We start from the raw sequence: 9,187 nt of genomic DNA on the forward strand, positions 1-9,187 counted from the left end.
CATCAGGAAGAGGTGGGCTAAATGAACCATGTCTACACTCTAGAAACATCTGTGATTGAAAAAAAAAACAAAACGAAGAAGCGCTGTGTTCGGTTAGAGAAGTCCTGAATATAGATTGTGATGTAAAGCAGCAATTCAACAAAAATCCCTGAGTAAGTGCATGATTCTCTCTCTCTCTCTCTCTCTCTCTCTCTCTCTCTCTCTCTCTCTCTCTCTCTCTCTCTCTGTGTGTGTGTGTGTGTGTGTGTGTGTGTGTGTGTGTGTGTGTGTATTGGCAAACCGTGCAGAGATATAAGACTCTATGGAGCCAAGGAGATGGTTCAATGGGTAAAAGTGCTTCTTGCCATGGAACCATGAGAACCTGAGTTTAATTCCCAGGTCTTACATAAAAACGAAAAACCAAAACCCTGCCCTGGCTGTGCACACCTATAATTTTCGTGCTGTAGAGTCTGAGACAGGTAGATACCAGAGTGCACAGGATATCCACTCTATCGGAAACACAGAGCTCCAGGTTCAGTGAGATACCTTGTTTTAAGGGATGAAGTTGGAGAGTTATTAGGCAGGACACTCAACGTCTTGTAGCTGCCATGTATGGGTGCATGCATCTACATACACGTGTGTTCCCATAGGAATATATCACAAACACACACAGAAGGAAACTGGATTTCTGTTCATTACTGCTTGCATACATTAACTCTATAAAAATGAGTGTGGCTAGGGGCTCCGGTTAGAGATAGAGGGGGCATTTTTCACTGTATGCTTAAAGTACATCTCAGTCCCATATGAGAACACAGATATAAAAATTAATATCAAACAGCTTCATGTGTGTGCTCATTAAATAAACAGGGAGAAAATACAAACAACAGGCCTCTGTGGCTTCCAGAAACCTCTCTAGAGTTCTCTATAGAGAACTTGTCCAGTATGTTTGTGTTTCCATCGCACCAGTAAATAAGTACAAAAATTGAAAGCAGTGAAAATTAATAAATCAAAAGATTTATTAAAAAAATCTCTGTCTCCTAAGTGCTGGGCTTGTAGGCATGTGCCACTACTAACATAAGCCTTGAACTGTAACTTGTTTTTCTTTTGTTTGGTCTTTTAAGATAGGGTTTCTCTATGTGGACCTGGCTAACCTTGAACTTGCAGTGATCCTCCTGTCTCTGCCTCCTAAGTGCCACTACTCCTAGCCTGTTTTGTGTTTTGTGGAGTCATTTTGGGAAAACATATTGTTTGCGGAGGAAAAAGACAAGTGCCTACCCTTTCCTACCCCGCTGGGTTGTGCTGTCCCCAAGGAATGGCAACAGAATACCCTTCTGCTTCTGACCAGGCACTGACATTCTGAAAGATTCAAGAGTCTGCGCGTTGCTTCAAGCTGGGATGGATTCCTTGGCTCTTCAAATGTCAGCGTGCTGCTCTGCTGGGACAGGATCCCATTTCTCAGGAAATGTCTGGAACCAAGTGCCGATGGGTTTCTGTGATGTCACTAAGTTCTGGCAAGCAAACAGCTCCTGAATAACAGCAGGCTCACTTGTGAGCCTGTGGCAGGGGCATAACTAACTCAACAGGGCCTCTGGGCCAGGACTGAAGCCACATTGGTGTGTCGCTCTAGCAGTCTTATTGTCCCACTCACTCATCTCCTCTGCCCATAGGCTCCTATTGTACAAGTGGAGGCCCAGAGCCCATGTCTAATCCTCTCTTCTGTCTACCACCACCGGGACACAAGAAAGAACACTGGGGCAGTTGGCTTGGAGCTACTGAAGATTCTGGAAGCCTCTTGAGTAATTAAATGGTCAGTCTATGCCTGTGCCTGTTCTGCAGCAATAAGCATGCATCAACTCCCCGGTACTGCAGCTGTTCTCCATAGGTCCACCGAGAACTGTGCCTGGAACCCTCATCCTACAAGGAAAGGTTATCTACAAGGATGGGGAAGACTGACAGCTAAGCATGTGTTTATGTGAAAGTCTAAGGCTTGCTTTGTAGTGAGTCTTTCTTGTTGCAAGGGGGAAATAACTCAGCCCAAATGAACTTAAAAGAAAATGACCCCCGAGTACTCACTCTGTTTATAAGAGAAGCTGGCATCTCATAGAACTCTGGTAGCTTTGGGACACAAGGAACTCAGGAATGTCTTAATGTCTTTACTTCCTGTTCTTTCTTTCATGTCAGCTGCTTCTTCTTCTTCTTCTTCTTCTTCTTCTTCTTCTTCTTCTTCTTCTTCTTCTTCTTCTTCTTCTTCTTCTTCTTCTTCTTCTTCCTCTTCTTCTTCCTCCTCCTCTTCCTCCTCTTCCTCCTCTTCCTCCTCTTCCTCCTCTTCCTCCTCTTCCTCTTCCTCCTCCTCTTCCTCTTCCTCTTCCTCCTCCTCCTCCTCCTCCTCCTCCTCTTCTTCTTCTTCTTCTTCTTCTTCTTCTTCTTCTTCTTCTTCTTCTTCTTCTTCTTCTTCTTCTTCTTCTTCTTCCCCCTCCTCCTCCCCCCTCTTCCCCTTCTCTTCTTTCTCCTCCTCTTTCATTGACAGACTACATAATGACTTGTGCTCCAGCTACTGGGATTAGCTGACTATGTTGGATCCAAAAATCCCAGGGTAGGGGTTCATTGACTCTAATCTGGACCAGTGAACTTCGGTTACATGTTACTAACTGTAGGTTGTCCTTGGAGGTCCCAGGATTTCTTAGAGGGTAAAGGCTTGTGGAAGAGGTGCTAGTAACACCCAAAGTATTCCTTCCAGAGTGATACATAGCCCATACATTTCTACTTGTTAACTTCCTAAGAATTGGTGTCCTTATTTCTTGATTTTTTTTTTTACGGTGTGTATGTGATGATAGTGGAGGTAGGGTATGTGCACAGGGTATATGGCTTATACACTGGTGTGCTGTCAGGCCAGAAGGCATTAGATCCCTGAAGCTGAAGTTGCAGGCAGTGCTGGGAACTAAACCTGGATGTTCTTCAAGAGCAGTTTGTGCTGTTAATGTCTGAGTGATCTTTCTAGCCCTACTTTTAAAATATATATATTTAAAAAATTTTTGAGGTAATATAATTACATCACTTCTTCTTTCTTTACCTTACTATTTTTACACTTATTTATCTAGTGTGTGTATAGGGGGACACTCAAGTGCAGGGCATGCTTGTGGAGACAAGATGACAACTTGCTGGAGTCTCTTTTTCAATCGTGTGGGTTCTAGGGATCAGTCACAGTTGTCAGGCTTGAAGGCAAGCTCCCTTACCCACTGAGCCAGCTTGCTAGCTCTTATATCTAGTTTTAAAGTGTCTTTTCAGTGTGGGTCCAATTATTGCTCTCTGCTTCTGGGAGTTTTGATGTACTCTGTGGTCTTTCTTCTGTGATGGATGATCTCTGTAGGAAGCTCACTGTTGGCATCTTGTGGCTCATGTATGGCGGGGTGAGGCTGGTCACTTGGTTGTGTGGATTGAGGGGAGGCTCCAAAGGCCATGCAATGGTAGATGCCAGCCTCAGAGAGTTTAAGAAGAGCCCTGGACGATGAACAAGTGTATATGACTCCCCCTGATGGCCACATCACCAAGCAGAGGAGTACTTTTTAACCCTCATTCATCTGTATCAGAGGAGACAGCCTTACTAGGTTTTGGCCCTGGGGCCTAGAGGGAAAATGGAGGGATATGGGCCTGTAAGCCATTGCTTTGCCTAGTACCTCTTTTAGTCAACAAGGATGCTGGCATGGCTCAGGGTGCCTGATGGCACGTGGATGGTAACCATGTGAGTTCTTTGGTAGAAACCAAAGAAGAAAGGGAAGGGGCAGGCTCAAGGCTGCAGGCTGAGGCAGAAATGTAAGGACATGTTTAAAGGCTTTCTTCTTCCATTCTGCTTCCCATCACTCACCATCCCTTGACATCTTACCTCATGTCAGCCTTCAGTCTTCTTTGGGTCTTCCCACTGATCGTTGGCTGCCTTCTACAATCCATACTGCCTTCTTGATTTGCTGGGGTTTCTAGGTTTGGGACAAGGATCCAGTAGCTCAGAATAGCATACCTCTTGCCTTGGCTGACTTTGACCTCATGCTTTCTCTTGAACTTGGCTTCTCCCCGGCATCTGCTCAGTTCTGGCTCTGGTTGAATTCAGCCCAGCTGCTGTCCTACTTCCTGATGGCTTCACAGAGCAGGGTTTAGCCTCTTAGCTCCTTTCTGGATATCTGATCCCTAACCATCCCTGGTGAGCGGCTTTATCTCTCATCTCAGGGTTAAACAGCTTGGAACTTACACATCTGCCAGAGGCCACTGCCATTGAATTCATAACTCTGAGGGGAGGGGGTAAGCTGCTGAAGTCACTGTTCTTCAGCCCTAGGAAGAGAAAGGTGTGTGTGTGTGTGTGTGTGTGTGTGTGTGTGTGTGTGTGTGTCCCAGCTGAGTGACAGCCACACATGGATATGGGTCATTCAGGATAATGCCTTGGATTGGAGGGGAGGAGCTCGCAGGGTATCAGGGAACTTGTCAAGGGTGGTCAGGATGGCAGGTGTGGACACTCAGAGGGTCTGGGCCAGTGGCTATTTACTATATGGCGACAGGAGCATTTCAATATTTTAGTAATGGGTACAGCTGTCGTAGCCACGCATTGCAGCTGAATGTCAGTGCAGGTTGTAGGTGGCAGTGAGCAGCTGGGCTGTCACGGTGATAGTAAAAGCAGATGGAGTGGTTACAAACTGCGACAGGAGAAATTTTGTCTCATCACTGGAGAACTTATATCACTATCTTTTACCAAGGAGGGGTGGGCAAACTGTAAGCTGGATAGCAACAGGCCTTCAAAATGGACCAGGAGGCTGCCATTGGGGAATAGGCACAAAGGAGTGTTTTGAGACTCCTTTTTTCCCTTACTTGCTAGCAAAGGCCCCCAGATTATCTGCAGCTATGATTCATGAGAGACCTTTCTAGAGCCTTTGCTGTGTGTCAGGTGTGGTGCTGGAGATGACATCACAAAGATCAAGAGGCTGGTCCTGTTTCCCTGAAGTTCATAATAGTGTCACTGGAAGGGTTATGGTTTACATAGGCAGTGTCACCCACAGGTTTGTTTTCTGACTGTCTGCTCCCAGCTGGTGGCACTATTTTGGGTGCCCATGCACTGGTGGGTAGGTTAGTAGGGGAGTGAGACTTAACAGTTGTGGCTGGTTGTAGCCACTCTCTGCTGCTCGATTCACAGGGCTGGTCCAATGGGTTATGAACTCTACCATCCCTTTCCTCGATGGTTGATCACCATCATCAACTTAACAGGATTTCAAATCACCATGGAAACAAATCTCTGGGCATGCCTGTGAAGGATTATCAAAATTAGGTTACTAGAGATGGGAACGCCCACTCTGAGTGTGGACAGTTGCTCCGCGGGCTGGGTTTCTAAGAGTAGAGGAAAAGGAGAGAGCAGAGCAGGCACTCTGTCTTCTTCCTGACGGTGGAGACAATATGACTGGTTGTCCCCACTCCTGTTGCCTCAACTTCCCCCGAATGACAGACTGTCCCCTCCAACTGTGAGCCAAAATAGGTCCTTCCTCAAGTTGCTTTGGTCAGTGTGTTTTGTCGACACAAGAGACTAACACATATCTTTTCCATAACAAATCGAGACCCCAAAACTTTAGGCTCCAACAAATCTTATCCCTTGTAAACATTTCTGTCAGGCATTTTTGTCACAGCAACATAACAGAAGCTAATATTGCAGGGTGGTGGTAGTGGTGGTGGCGGCGGTGGCGGTGACACAGGCCTTTAGTTCCAGGACTCCAGGAAGCAGAGGCAGGCAGATCTCTGGATCTCTGAGTTCAAAACCAGCCTGATCTACAAAGCAACTCCAGGACAACAAGGGCTTGTTACAGAAAGAAACCCTGTTTCAAAAAACAAAACAAAATTAAACAGAGCAGCTAATACAACTAAGATAAATTCGGGGTAAGGATACGTAACCCAAAAGATGACCAACAGAGCAGAGAGTATGCCAGGCACACTGCATGAATCCACAGAGGGGAGTGTTGGGAGAGCACTTAGGGGTAGCGGTTTGGGGCTGGCATGGCTAAGGAAAGGACTTCCCGTCTCAGAAAGCTTTCCTTTGCTTCTAGAAATCACTACTTGCTTGTGATCTTCACCTCTAGATATCAGGTCGCTGCTTGTCCTTGAAGGCACTTAGAGCCTCTCACCTTGCCAGTGTGAAGCCAGCGCTTCTTAACTATGCTCGGTTGGGATCAGAGCCAGCCAGAGAAGGCCAAGTTCAGAGGAGCTCTGAGGGGCTGCTCTGGTCATACTCCTTCTGAGGTTTCTCCACTGCCATAAGGAACTCACCTGTCTTTCTCAGAGAGGCAGCCCCAAATTAAAATTCTGACTTGCAGAGAGAAGGCTGGTCTCTCTAGGTGAATGTCGGAGTGTCATTTGCCCTCTCTCCAGGGATTACAAGTGGGAAGATGAGTTTTGGCAACAGTCCAGAGCTAGAAAGACTTGCTCTGCTCTAAGGCATCCTCGGGGTTTCCAGACCCTTCAAGACCAAAGCACTGTTTTGCAAAGTCTTTTACCCCACAATCCAACACGGTATCCTCAGTACCCTCACTAAAGGCCGTGAGATGAAGGGGATGATTAAAAACAAAAGAACGAGCCAGGTGTGGCATACACCTTTACTCCCAGCACTCAGGAGGCAGAGGCAGGCAGATTACTGTGAGTTCGAGGCCAGCCTGATCTATAGAGTAAGTTCCAGGATAGCCAGGGCTACACAGAGAAACCCTGTCTCAAAAAACCAAACAACCAAACCAAACCTAACCAATGGACAAGATGCAGAACAGTTCCCAATTTCCTCTGCCATCCTTTTATTGTGTTATTTTTTAAAGCAAAACATAAAATTCATTGTCTTAGCCATTAACAGTTTTATTTTTATTTATGTCTATGTGTGTGTCTGCATGGATGTATGCCATATACGTGGGCGCCTATGGAGACCGGAAGAGGGTGTCAGATCCTCTGGAACCAGAATTATAGAGGCTTGTGAGCTGCATGACATGGGTGCTGGGGACTGAACTTGGGTCTGCTAAAAGAAACAGCAAGCAGTTTTTTTTTTTTTTAAAGATTTTTACATTTTTTATAGATTTATTTTATTTATTTATTATATATAAGTACACTGTAGCTGTCTTCAGACACACCAGAAGAGGGCCTGATCTCATTACAGATGGTTGTGAGCCACCATGTGGTTGCTGGGAATTGAACTCAGGACCTCTGGAAGAGCAGTCAGTGCTCTTAACCGCTGAGCCATCTCTCCAGCCCCACAGCAAGCAGTTTTAACTACTGAGCCATCTCTCGGCCTAATCCAAGCCTCTACTTCCACGGTAGTAAATACACTCTCAAGGTTTGCAGCCATCCTGCAGAACTCTTTGCAGCCTGTAAAATGGAAACTCTCTACCCATTAAACACTAGCTCCCCCACAGCCCTGGCTCCTACTCCCAGTGCCTGGAATCCGCCATCTACTCTCTGCCTCCCTGATTGCCTCTTTAGTAACTCATGAAAACTGAGTGTCCTCGGGGTGAAAAAAAATCATTTTATAGGTGCTACACAGGTGTGAGCCCACTGAAGATGTCAGATTTGAATGATGATACCTGAAGACACACACCCTGTCGTGCTTTTGTCCCATAGCATAAACTCATGACCTAGCTAGGAGGTTAGCCTTTCTCCTGGGTCACCATCAGGGAAGGATGCATGTGGGCAGCTAGCAAAGACTGAAAAAATATTCCACCCAAATGTTGGGGTTATGGTGGTTTGGATAAGAATGACTCCTATACGCTCATAGACTTGAATGCTTGGTCATCAGGGAGTGACACTACTTGAGACCAATTAAGAGGCGTGGCCTAGTTGGAGGAACTGTGTCACTGGGAGTAGGCTTCGAGATTTCAGGAGCTCAAGCTAGTCCCATTAGATTCCTCTTCCTGCTGCCTACACACCCAGTAGAACTCTTAGCTACGTCTCCAGCACCATGTCTGCCCGTGTACTACCATTTTTCCCACCATGATGACAATGGACTGAACCTCTGGACTGTAAGCCAGTCCCAATGGAATGTTGTCCTTTATAAGAGTTGCCCTTGGTCATGGTATCTCTTCACAGCAATAGAACACTGAGTAAGCCAGGGGTTTTCCATATAAATAGTCTGAAGAGATGTTAGATAAAGTAAGGCTCTGGAAATTAAACGGAGCCTTAGTTTTAATTGTTTGCTGTTGACTGTTTTTTTTTTTTTTTGCTTGCCCCCCCCCCCCCACCACTGTGGCTGAATCTTCTAACTTTTAATGCAAAACTTCTTTTATTTCTATTTATTTATTTGGGATAGTTTAGGTCTTAAACATACTATGTAGCCAAAGTTGACCTTGAACATCTGATTTTCACTCCTCTGGAGGGCTGGGATTATAGGCATACACCAGCACACTTACTCTCTTTAGGAAATACATTTGGTATTTTCTATGGTGCTAGAAATCAAACCCAGGGCCTTCTACATGATAGGCAGGTATGCTACCTACTGAACTACATCCCCAGTCCAAGCAAAACATTTTTTTTTCTTGACACAGGGTTCCATTATGGATTCCTGACTGGTCTAGAACTCACTATATGGACCAGGTTGACCTCTGCCTCTGGAGTGCTATGATTAAAGAAATGTGTCCGCAAGGCCCTGGGATCGGTCCCCAGCTCCGAAAAAAAGAACCAAAAAAAAAAAAAAAAAAGAAATGTGTCACCCATGCTTGGTCACGAGGCAAAACATTTTCAAATAAATATTTTTCTATTTCTCTCTTTGCAGCCACATCCTTCTTTCTTCCCATCCTTGATCTGAAAATGTCCTGTTACTTGCAGCCAAAAGCATTTCATCCTGACACCGGGCCTTTCACCAGCTCTTCCACTGCTTGAGCTCCTTACGAGGATAGTCCTACAAGGCCACACTTCCCAGCTGCCCATCCTCTTTCCCTTTCTACCAACTGCCTCCTCATCAGTCCGAGTCACTTTATTTTGGTAGAACCCAATGGCATTTTATTTCCTTTTGCGACTCCTCACTTACTCTGAGTGTCAACTTTCCTGCTAAAGTTTTTTTTTCCTTCTTTGGTTTCTAGGGCCCTGAATTTCATCATGCACTTCCTGTCACTTGACTGCCTTTGCAAATACCAGGAGCTTCTTTAGCGTTCCTCCTAATTCTAGATATTTTATTTCCCAGAAACATAACCTCAGTCCTTCTATGATTTACTAT

Source organism: Rattus norvegicus, chromosome X (genome assembly GCF_036323735.1).
Source record: "Rattus norvegicus strain BN/NHsdMcwi chromosome X, GRCr8, whole genome shotgun sequence".
NCBI classification, from domain to species: domain Eukaryota; kingdom Metazoa; phylum Chordata; class Mammalia; order Rodentia; family Muridae; genus Rattus; species Rattus norvegicus.